Genomic DNA, 12,204 nt, shown 5'->3' on the forward strand with positions numbered 1-12,204 from the left:
GCATCAAGCAGCAAAGACAAATGAACGCTTTTGTAATCAGAGATAGCCGTGTCAACATACACACTGTATTCAGATAAACTAGCGCTGACAAATACCAAATCAAGAATTGAACGAGCGTTACCCACTTCTCTAGTGAAATCAGAGACAGTCTGCACCAAATCACACATCAGCATAATATTCAAAAGAGGGTTGGTTGAATCATTAAAAACACAATCAGGGTTAGCCCAATCAAGTAAAGGAAGGTTGAAATCACCAGCGAGAATAAGGCGGTCATCTTTGAACAAAGACATATGATCATACAGCTCAACCAAGAAATCGGGGGAGGCAGATGGTGGTCTGTACACTGCGCAGACTGTGAACAAACTACCCCAGCAGTTTACCCTAACAAATAAACTCTCATGATCATCTATCTGGTTAAGAACAGTGCCATTCAAACAGTTTTTTATTATGACGGCTACGCCCCCACCACGGGTAGGTCGGTCTCTTCGGAACATTTTATGTGACGCGGGGACAATAACACTGTCAGTAATGCCGTCATGCAACCAAGTTTCGGTAATTATCATTATGTGGGGATCATGGGCCAAAATGAGAAACTCAAGCTGGTCAACTTTATTGGCAATACTCTGTGCATTCAAGTTCACTACCCGTAATTCTTTGGGCGCAGTGGATGCATTCCGTCATGTCTCTACGGCGTTCCGAGAAGGAAGCGCGACGCGTGTGTTATTAACTTCGTCCCAAACGAACAGGTTACCGTCAATTTTCAACTTATCATAAACAAGATACACCTTTTGTTTATTATCTCTTTCTGCCTTCGAGCTTTCCCAAAGCAGTTTGCGTTTGCGCAGCGTGTGCTGGCTGTAATCGTTTTGTAGGTATATATTGCTACCTTTGAGCTTGCTTACGTTCCGCCAGACGGCTTGTTTTTCATTAAAATCTTGGAAGTACGCAATGACTGGTCTGCGAGTTCCGCTGAACCCAAGACGGTGAATGCGAGCGACGGACGTGCACTGGACGCCCAGTTTTACACCAAATACATCCGAAATCACCTTAGTTCTTAGTGTTTCTTCACTTTCATCCGGGGATTCATCAATGCCATACACAACAGCGTTAGAGCGACGACTGCGGTCCTCAAGATCCGTTAATTTGTCCTTTTGCCAAGTAATAATGCTCTGAAGGGAAGCGGTAGAATTTTCTAAAGTAACAATCTCAGGGGACTTTACATGCATTTGTTTCAGCTGTCCATCTAAAGAACGCAACCGAGAATCGACATCACGCAACAGTTGCTCGTTTTCTGACACACAGATTTTAATGGATTCAAGCTCTTTAAAGATTCGAGTCTGACCTTCCAAAATACACTGAAACATATCTTCGACTGAAGGTCCAGGGTTTTGCTCAACATCGCCGCAGAGTAGCATTTTGCACATGAAGTAAAATACATACACCAGGTTCATATAAGTGCGTGGGCACGGCACAACAACAAGAAAAATTTCGTTGCCAGAACGAACTTTTGAAAAGGAACAACTAACCTGTGTTGTGAAAAAGAATTTCGTGGTAAGCGACATGATGCCAATCGCTTCGCCGCGCCCACTGCCGAAGAACTGCTGTGGAGGCTCTTTTATAGCTGGGTTCAGTGTCGACGTAACGGATGTGCGAATGTCGGGTAGAAAAGTATCCGGTTTGCTGGCCAGGAACGGAGGATGCGCAGAAAAGGCAGTGTCCACAGCGCAGCTTGAAACCTTTGGCCGTGTACACATGCCGTTGACAGTTGATGAATCGGCGATCACACACAGGAGAACCTGTGTTGTGAAAAAGAATTTCGTGGTAAGCGACATGATGCCAATCGCTTCGCCGCGCCCACTGCCGAAGAACTGCTGTGGAGGCTCTTTTATAGCTGGGTTCAGTGTCGACGTAACGGATGTGCGAATGTCGGGTAGAAAAGTATCCGGTTTGCTGGCCAGGAACGGAGGATGCGCAGAAAAGGCAGTGTCCACAGCGCAGCTTGAAACCTTTGGCCGTGTACACATGCCGTTGACAGTTGATGAATCGGCGATCACACACAGGAGAACCTGTGTTGTGAAAAAGAATTTCGTGGTAAGCGACATGATGCCAATCGCTTCGCCGCGCCCACTCTGAAGCTTATCGTAGGAGGTTGTGGCCAATTACTGCACCAGGGTGGCCAACTCCTGTTCTGGTGAGGGCGTGCGTTGCCGGAGGTGTTCACCGGCATCAGGTCGCACCCCAAACCTGTTTATGCAATTACATCGACACGCGGACTTTTTTAGGGGTGCCTTTCAAGAGCTGTGTAAGGAGAACTATGATGGTTGCGAAATTCCGAATAAAATGAAGAAAGTACGAGCAGAGGCCCACGAAGCTTCGCAGTTGTTTCAAAATGGTCGATTTCGGAAAGTCAGCAATGGCGGGCAGCTTCTCAGTATGTCCGAGTATTGTGAGCTGGCGGGCACCGAAGCGGCACTTTTTGAGGTTGAGTTGAAGACCGGGGCGGGTTAGGCAGGTTAAGACCTGGCGAAGTTGAGTCAGGCGGGTCAGAAACTCAGTTGAAAAGGCGACGATATTGCCGCGAAACCTTCATTTGTGGTGTTTTAACAGCCGCCGGCCTACGGCCTTATCACTCTGTTTCTGGATCGCGTATCAGTTCTGTATTCTTTGTTTGTTACTGCTCGATGTCGTGCGTCGCACCTTTATCAGTTCCATTGTAGCGCAAGACGCACCGAGATCTGTCTCGAAGATTCCGGCCACTCGTGTGTCGTTCTACAATGTTCCAGCTTGGGCTAGTAGCAGTTTGCGGCGTTATCTAGATTGTTCTCAGCAGCCTTTAAATTGAGCGTTGACGAGTGCGACGGGCATTCTTTGTTCGACGATCGACGAGCACGTTTATTGCTATCGCCGCCACCGAGTTGCTTAGTTCTTTTGCGGGCGCAAGTCAGCCCAATAAAGAGTTTCATCGGTGCAATCATCGACTCTTCATTTGTGTCATCGACCTCGTCACCACCACGTGACAATATCATCGAGGTACCATAAACAGATGTCCCATTTCAGTCCGCGCAGTACAGTGTCCAGCATTCTTTCAAATGTGGCTGGGGCGTTACAGAGTCTGAATGGCATAACATAAAATTTGTATAGTCCGTCTGGAGTAATAAAGGCGGTCTTAGCATGATCCGCTTCTGCCATGGGCACCTGTCAATACCGGGAGCGCAAATCGAGTGAGAAAAAGAATTGTGCGCCTTGCAAGCAATCTAGGGCATCGTCGATTTGTGGGAGGGGGTACACATCACGACAAGTAACTTTGTTGAGTCGGCCATAATTAACACAAAATCGTATGGAGCCATCCTTCTTCTTAACTAAGACCACAGGAGGTGACCATGGACTACAGGACTCTAAGTACTCCGCGTTGCAGCATGTCATTGTCTTGTTGGGCAATAACACGGCGCTCAGTCGGGGACACACGATACGGCCGCTGATGGAGAGGTGGGTGAGCGCCAGTGTAGATGAGGTGGGAAACGGTCGTCGTGCGGCCCAAGGAAGATTTCGGGATGTCAAAGGAGGAGCGGAATTTGGGTATAACGTCAAGAAGTTGCTCCCGGTGGAGCGGCTTTAGAGCGCTGTCCACAGAATGGTCAAAAAGGTCCCGCTGTAGCGGATAGGAAGCCACACGAGTTGGAGTCAAGGCGTCAACTTGGCAAACAGGGAATGACACATCATCAAAGGCGAAGAGAAGGTCCACGGGCTCGATGCGGTCGAGGCACTCCCCTTTGATCAACATAGCGGGAGACGCAAGAGGTTTGGTTACCAGAAGTGTGCTACCGCCGTTGTCCGTGTTAAGGACGGCAAACGGCAGCGGTAAGTGGCGGCGGCGGCAGACAACGTTAGAGGGCACAAAGAAGACTGTCGCGGCGGTGGTAAAGGGGGCAGTGAGGGGAACCAGAACAGCGCTAACGGGTGGGATGGTTGTGTCATGAGCTACGAGGCGTTTGGCCGCAAATCGAGGACACGGCTCGTGGAGCAGGGCATCAGACGGTGCATCACTTGATTCAATGAGCTCTACTTGAGGACTGGCGCAGTCAATGATAGCATGATGCTGGAACAGAAAATCCCAGCCGAGAATGACGTCATGAGAACTTGTGGGGAGAATTACGAATTCGATGATGTACAAGGCTGCAGCAATGACGACACGAGCAGCGCAGACAGCTGTCGGCTGTATACTGTGAGCAGATGCGGTACGAAGCGATAGTCCCTCGAGAGGCGTAGTCACCTTTCGGAGGGAGCGGCAGAGATTTTGGCTGACAACTGATACAGCGGCACCGGTGTCGACGAGCTCTAGAGTATGAACACCTTCAACGATCACAGCAATAATATTCGCGGGATTAAGACGAGGGCTTTGAAATTCTATCGAATACGCAGTTCGTTCCTCGCGAACTGTGGCGGTTAGTTTTCCGGCTGGGTAGCGGGTCGTCGGCGCTTTGGCGAAGTGGAGCGGCGACGTGGGGATGGCGAACGACGAGGGAGGATGTCCGGAGGATCAGGCGGTGCTGTTGGAGGACCCGATGGGACTGGGAATTGGGGGGCTAAATAAAGTGGCGCAGGCCGTCCAAGAAAGGCCATATTTATTCGGCACCGGCAGTAGCATGAGTGTGCCCAGGGATGCCGCAGTGGTAGCAAATAGGCCTGTTGTCTGACGTGCGCCATGGAGATGGTGTCTGAAGTAAGGGGGGAGCAAAAGCTGTTGGTGCCGAACGCATAGGGGGCGAAGCATAGACATATGCTGGCTCAGGAGGTGGACTTGAAGTGACTTCGGCATACGTGCGACGCAATACCTGAGGAGCAGACGCGAATGCTGGAGCGTAGCTCAGTGGCGCAACGCCGGACAATGAAATTGTGGGCGGGGGGAACGGCATTGAGTGTGCGACCGGAGCTGATTGAGGAGCAGGATTAGAGATGACTTCAGAGGCCTATTACTGGATTGCACGGAGAAGCTCCGGAACAAGGCCAGTTGGTGACGACTGCTTAACATATGGCTGCAGGGACAGTTGTCGCGCGACCTCCTGACGTACAAAAGCCTTGCTGTCTTCAGAGAGGCTAGATAATTCCGTCTTCGCGGCTAGTCCAGCGAGCGATGTGTGAGGCTGGCGAATCAAAACACGCTCCTTGTGGAGCTCGTCATAGCTCTGACAGAGGTCGTAGATTTCCTTGACTGTAGTAGGGCCTTTGGCGATGAGCATGTTGAAGGCGCCGTCAACAATTCCTGTGAGGACATGACGTATCTTAACGGCCTCGGTCATGGTCAGGCCAACGCGGCGACACAAATCAACAATGTCCTCAATGTAACTGGTGAACGTTTCACCGGGCAGCTGCCCTCGCGACCGAAGACGCTGTTCCGCGCGTAGTTTTCGGACGGCGAGGTGGACAAATACATCAGAAAATTTGGTCTTGAAATTCGATCAGGTGGTAAAGTCCGACGCGTGGTTTCAACACCACAGATTAGCTACGTCGCTCAAGTAAAAAATGATATTGCTGAGCTTACGATTGTCGTCCCAGTTATTGTGACGGCTGACCCGTTCGTAAGTGGACAGCCAATCGTCCACGTCGTTATCGCTGCTTCCACTGAAAATAGCGGGGTCCCGTTGACGAAGGGTACCTGAGCTGATGACGGGTGGAGGTAGGTACAATGAAGTCGGCTACGTCATTAAGGTAGTCAACGTTCTGCTGCGAAGTTCCAAGGCGAGAATTGAACGGCGGCGCAACACGGAAACGGACACAGACAAGAAGGGGACACCACATGCGCACTACTTGAGTATAGGAAGGATTAGAACACATAAAAGGCGAGATTGTTACAGGGAACCTCCACCAAGTCAAATGTGGATTTAATAGTTTGGTCGAACGTCTAGCGCTGCCAGTAGTTCGTGCACAGCAGGATCGAATTGCCAGCCGCAGGGCACCGCTTCAGCGCGAGCGATGGGCGCCGGAGACAAGCGATGGTGATGGCGATGCCGCGGCGTTGTCTATTTTTGTCTTCTTTACACACTGTAGTAATTGTCGAAATACAAACACTTAAAGTTACTTGCATATTTTTGCAAATCTAACAAAGCGATAAAAAGTGACGGATGTAGCCGAGGTCATAAATAACCTCAAGTCATGATAATCTATATTACGGTAGTGATAGTAGTTTTTGTAAAGAGTCATGCAGTATACAACTGTGATCGTCAAAATATTGACACAATTAGTTGCGAGGAAGGAAAAAGAATAGTAGTCTGATTTTTTGTCGACGGCTCAATTGTAGTGTGAGTGAAGGGGTGAAGGGAGTGGAAAAAGACCAAAGAAAGGTGCCATAAGGGCTCAAGATAAATTTTGGGTACCTGAGAGTTTTTAGCTTGCACCAACATTGCATAGCACACAGATGTCTTCAGCACTATGCCTCCACTGAAATGCAGCCTCTAAGGTCAGTATCTTATTCAATTCAATGTCTTCGAATGCAGTGCCAAGCCATATAACCCCACAGTCACTCCTGGAGGACAGAAAACTGGGCTAGTTGGTTTCGATACAAATCAGACATGGTCTAACAGCGCAAAAAACACGGACGCAGGGCAGAATGGAGACAACATGGCGCTGACTAGCAACTGAATTTTTAATCAGCAAGGGCTGCTTTTTATACACAGAAACGCGTAACATTCTTTTAATCAGCAAGGGCTGCTTTTTATACACAGAAACGCGTAACATTCTTACCCTGGAAAGATAAACAGAACCGTGATTAAATAAATCTTCCTTAGCCACAGTAATCTAACTTATGAGCAAAAAAAAACAATAAATTTCGCCGAGCGAACACTGATTGCAACCACGCAATCTCATTCTTGTGAAGGCTAACCGACGGTTTTGCTACCCATTTCTCCCGTCTTGCCAAATAAAAAATGCTTCAGCCCCGTCACGTGATAATTGATTAGAATTTCAGTACAATATGCGCGTGCCCTTAAAGTGCGGTTTGCACCCTCTGCAGTTCTGACAGTGAAGAACCAGGTTAGAACTTGGTACTTTGTTCAGGGAATCACGGTGCTCTACTAAGCGTGTATTCAGACATCGTCCGGTCTGCCCAATGTAGGTCTTACCACAGGACAAGGAAATTTGATACACTATCCCCGCCCTGCATGACAAAAACACCTTATCATGGCGGACACTCCATTTTTTTTTATTGTCATGCCCATTTCTGAAGCGCGTGCTGACAGCTGAACATATCTTCCCTAGCTTGTTATCTGCTTTGAAGACGACTTTGACTTCATATTGTTTACCAATTTTGTTTAGTCGGTGTGAAGCCCCGTGAACGTAAGCGATGGCCACCGTCATATCTTGCGATACTCTAATTTTTCTGGCGAAGTTTATTTTTTCATCCGCTTGACCATTCGCTCACAAATTTGTCCCAAAGTAATTTCTAAAAAGCCTGCTTTCTTCAGGTGACCGGCTTGGAATTTTAACGAGGCCTCCATTCTCTGCGGACACGATTTCGCGAGTGCCGCCTTGAGACACGTAGAGGCCACCGCCTTCTTGACGATTTTTGAGTGTCCGGAGTCGAAACTGAGCAGTGGTTTGGCCGACCGGGAGGAATATTCCAAGCAGGCATGCCCTGTTGAAAACATAATATTGATGTCCGAAAAGTGTATACATCTTTCCTTACGAGATACGAGTCACGGTATAACAGATACCGACGGCCGAGAAAATAACTACCGAGTTCTCGAAGCGTATGAAACTCTCATCACTAGGGCGGTGTACTATGCGCCACCTGCTTGCCGATATCTGCTTCAAGCACGAAAAGAGAAGCCGCAACTCGCTGCTTATCGACCGGGATGACATATCACCGATTGGTGGAATCGCTACCTCCGTGACGTGGAGCGCTACCGGGTGGAATGCCGAAAGATCTACCTGGACGAGACATGGGGGACGTCGGTACACGCTCGGTCGATCGTGCGTACAGACACCGTGATGCAGAAGCACAGACGCCTGTTCGCTCAAGCAAATGGTCTGACGACCGGTCTAAAACAACCTTCTGGAAAAGGTCAGCGCCTGATTGTCACGCACATCGGCAGCGAGGATGGCTTCATCGACGGCTGCTTGGATGCATTCCGAGGCCAAACGACAGGCGGCTACCACGAGTAAATGGACGGCAATCGCTTTGAGGGCTAGTTTAATGACGTTCTGCAGAAGTTGCCAGCTGGTAGCGTCATTGCTTTAGACAATGCACCTTTCCAAAGCCGGCGAGAAGAGAAATTGCCGACGACGGCCTGGAAGAAGGAAACGATACAGGAGTGGCTCATAACCAAGAGCATCACATACGGTGAAATGATGATAAAGAAGCAGCTGCTTGAGCTTGTGGCATTTGTAAAGTCACGCCTTCTGAGCTACACCATAGACAATGCAGCTGTAAGGGCTTGTTGCATTGTGCTCAGGCTCCTGCCGTACCACTGCGAATTTAATCCAATTGAGCTTTTGTGGGCCAAGGTCAAAAATGGCATCGATGCAGACAACAAAGACTTCAATCTCTCCACGGTCGACGCCATCTTGAGGGAGAAAATCAAGCACGTAACGGCGGAAGACTGGAGGAAGAGCATTCAGCACAGGATGGACTTGGAGGCAAAGTTTAGACTTGACAGGTCTGGGAGTGAGCACGTTAAACCCATCATCATGCTCTCACAAATGCTGCGCTGATTAGTTTTATACGAACAAAGGAACTGGACAAACGCTGAGGTTAAGCGCAAGGTTAAGCGCTGAGGTTAAGCGAGGTTGCGCTTAACCTCAGCGTTTGTCCAGTTTCTTTGTTCGTGTAAAACTAATCAGCGCAGCATTTGTGAGAAGATGTTCCAACTAGCTCAATCTCAAGCACTCCATCATCATCCAGCTGGGTGAAGGTGACAGTGAAGAAAGTGACTCCGACTGAGTGTTCTCTGGCATTGAGCCACTCGAAAAGCTTAACAGCTTCTCATTAATGAAGAACAGCCCTCATTAGGGCTACCGGAATTTTGACGGTGGGTTCGCAACAGCCAACCATTCATTCCGGGACCTCTCAAACAAATAAGCAGTTTCATTTATGGTGTATTCCTTAATATAGAAGCTCAATTCTTATAAGCAACGTCCTGCACACATTGTGTTTGATTTAAGAAGTGACCTAGAAACACGTTTAAATGCTGGTATGTTTGAATTGAAACACAATTGTTAACTGATTATTGTTGGAAGGCTCAAAACGCTCATTCAGGGAGCCGCAATCAAGTTTGACGGGCCCCATTGTGAAATAACAGTAGTCAAGGAGCGCTTTACGGATCTGTTAGCAGTCTGCACTGAAAATCACATTAATGTCATAGTCAATGCTGGTGTAATAGCAGTAGTCAACGCGAAACTGAGAGTCACTGTTAGCAGCTTGCATGCCAAAGCATATTCATGTGGTTGCATTGTTTATTATGGTTACCTGACTCGCACAAGTAATGAGAATAAGAGTAAACATAAAACGTTATTAGCTTAGTGAAGCCTAAAATATTCATTCATGCAGCCACCGTCGAGTTTGACGGGATCCATGTTGAAATAACAGTAGTCAAGGCCTGCTTTATGGCTCTGTTAGCAGTCTGCACTGGAAACCACAGTCAGGTCATAGCCAGTGCTGGTGCAATAGCAGTAGTAAACATGAATCTGACAACCACTGTTAGCTTGCATGCCAAAGCATATTCATGTGGTTGCATTGTTTATTATGGTTACCTGGCTCGCACAAGTAATGAGAATAAGAGAACAAATATAAAAAATCACTAGCTTAGTGAGGCCCAAAATGCTCATTCAGGCAGCCACCGTCGAGTTTGACGGGCTCCATGATGAAATAACAGTAGTCAAGGCACGCTTTGTGGCTCTGCTAGCCATCTGCACATGAAACCACAGTCATGTCATAGCCAGTGCTGGTGCACCATCCTATCATTGTCAAGTTCTTTCATTTCAAAGATAAAGACCAGGTGCTGTCGGTATGTAACAAATTTAAAGGTACTGGCTACAGCGCGTCCGAGGACTATTAACCCAATACCAGTCTAGCTCGTAAGCGCCTTTATGATTCTGCCAAAAGTCATGGCCTGACATTTAAAATGCGATATGACAAGATGGCATCAGGAAATAAAACGTACATTTTCAATCACACCAAGAACATCGTAGTCGAACAGAATACCAGCAACCACTCCATCAGAAACAGTCCGAAAACAGCCCACCGTTTCCAGTTATCTTTCCTATTTACTAATATTCGTAGTGTCATTCCTAAACGTGATGCTTTATGCAGTTAGATTGAGGCATGTTCCGCGAATATTGTTCTGTTAATCGAAACGTGACTTTTGTCTGCTGTTAACGACGCTGAAATATTACCCTCTCTTCCCAACTTCGATATTTTCCGAACTGATCGCACAGAGGTGCCAGGTGGGGGGTTCTAATAGCCACCGATCGCTCGTTATGTTGTTCACAAGTAAACATTTCATGCCCCCTGGAAATGGTCTCGCTTTACTGAGATCGTACCTACCCTTTGGTTCTAATTGAAATTTGTTATCGTCCTCCTAACCATAACTAATATTTTAGTACCTGTTTCATGATGCTCTGAACAGACCAACAATCCTGTACCCTAATGTTCCGATCATATTGTTCGGTGACTTCAATTTTTCTTCTATAAAATGGCCCGATCTTGCAACCACGCTTTCGAAAAATAATCAAGATAGTGAATTTGCGCAGAGCTGTCCTAATTTTGGGTTAGAACAAATAATAAGTCGTTCAACTAGAATAACAAATCATTCTGCTAACATTCTGAACCTGGTACTAACATCACAACCGGGTAGCTTTCCTGCTATAACTTATCTAGAAGGACTTAGCGATCACCTTGCGATTCATACTACTTTCTCGTGACATCTGCGGAATACGAAAAAGATAAAGAAACCACTTACGCTATATGATAAACGTGACTACAACAGTTATAACAATGACCTCGCTTCTTTCCTTGAAAACTTTACCCCTGATTTTCCGCTTCGCTCACTTGAAGCAAACTGGTTACTCTTCAAATCGGATATGCACAGCCTTATCAATATAAACGTCCCTTCTATCACTATAACAGAGCGACCCAATTCTCCCTGGTATAATAAAACACTAAAACGATTAAACAACAAGAAGAAACGATTATTCCGCGCGGCTATAGCTACTAACACAGTAAACGCTTGCAATAAATACTACACTGTCTCTGCCAACTATGACACCGAAGTAGCCAAAGCTAAGGGTCACTTCTTTTCACACACATTGCAAAAACATGCTACATAATAACCCAAGGCGCTTCTGGCAAACTATTTCTCCGTCTACATCTAGCACAATCGCATTAAACAGTCTGGGCTTCCATACTCCGCCTCAGATGTTCCAGATTTCCTAAATGAGCAGTTGTGCTCTTTATTCACTCAAGAATCTCTCGATAACTTTCCTGAACTCCCCTGGTTTAACAACATCTTCTATAAACAACATCATTTTTAAGCCAAATGGAATACTATAAATCGTAGAATCATTGCCCAATTCATCTGCCGGTGTTGATGGCATCAACCCGAAAATCTTGAAAAATACTAACATTATATGCGGCGCCATATTATCTCTTATTTTCCAGCAGTCGTTTTCTTCGTTCTCGCTACCACGTGACTGGCGGATCGGGAAGGTCATTCCAGTCTATAAAAATAGTAACCGATCATCACCACTTAACTACAGGCAAATCTCCTTAACAAGCGTTTGCTGTAAGATTATGAAACATGTAATATATTCCCATACTGCCAAGTTTCGAACATCGCTTAACTTTTTTCATCCTAACCAACACGGCTTCCGCAAGGGTCATTCCTGCGACACACTAGTTCTTTTCGTCAACGACACACATGCATGCCTTGATTTAAACATTCCTACGGATGCTACATTCATTGACTTCGAGAAAGCATTTGATAAAGTTTCCCATGCACGCCTCATTCTTAAAATTTCACGCTTAAACCTTCATCCTTTGGTTGTGGAATGGATTCGTGTTTTCTTGTTGGACCGCTGTCAATTCGTTCACGCTAACTCTCATTCGTCATGTCTTTCCCAGTTTTATCTGGCGTTCCCCAAGGCACTGTTTTAGGCCCTCTTTTATTTCTCATCTATATAAATGATTTGTCTTCTAACATCAGTTCCAACATC

At 46.8% G+C, this 12,204-nt stretch overlaps 1 pseudogene; it reads left to right on the forward strand.

Moving 5' to 3' along the window:
* Positions 1 to 2,413: 2,413 nt before the first annotated feature.
* LOC146187590 (uncharacterized) lies at positions 2,414 to 8,706 on the forward strand (annotated as a pseudogene).
* The last annotated feature ends 3,498 nt before the right edge of the window (positions 8,707 to 12,204 follow it).

The sequence above is a fragment of the Amblyomma maculatum genome, chromosome 6 (assembly GCF_055883805.1).
Source record: "Amblyomma maculatum isolate TAMU_Amacu chromosome 6, ASM5588380v1, whole genome shotgun sequence".
In the NCBI taxonomy this organism is placed as follows: Eukaryota; Metazoa; Arthropoda; class Arachnida; order Ixodida; family Ixodidae; genus Amblyomma; species Amblyomma maculatum.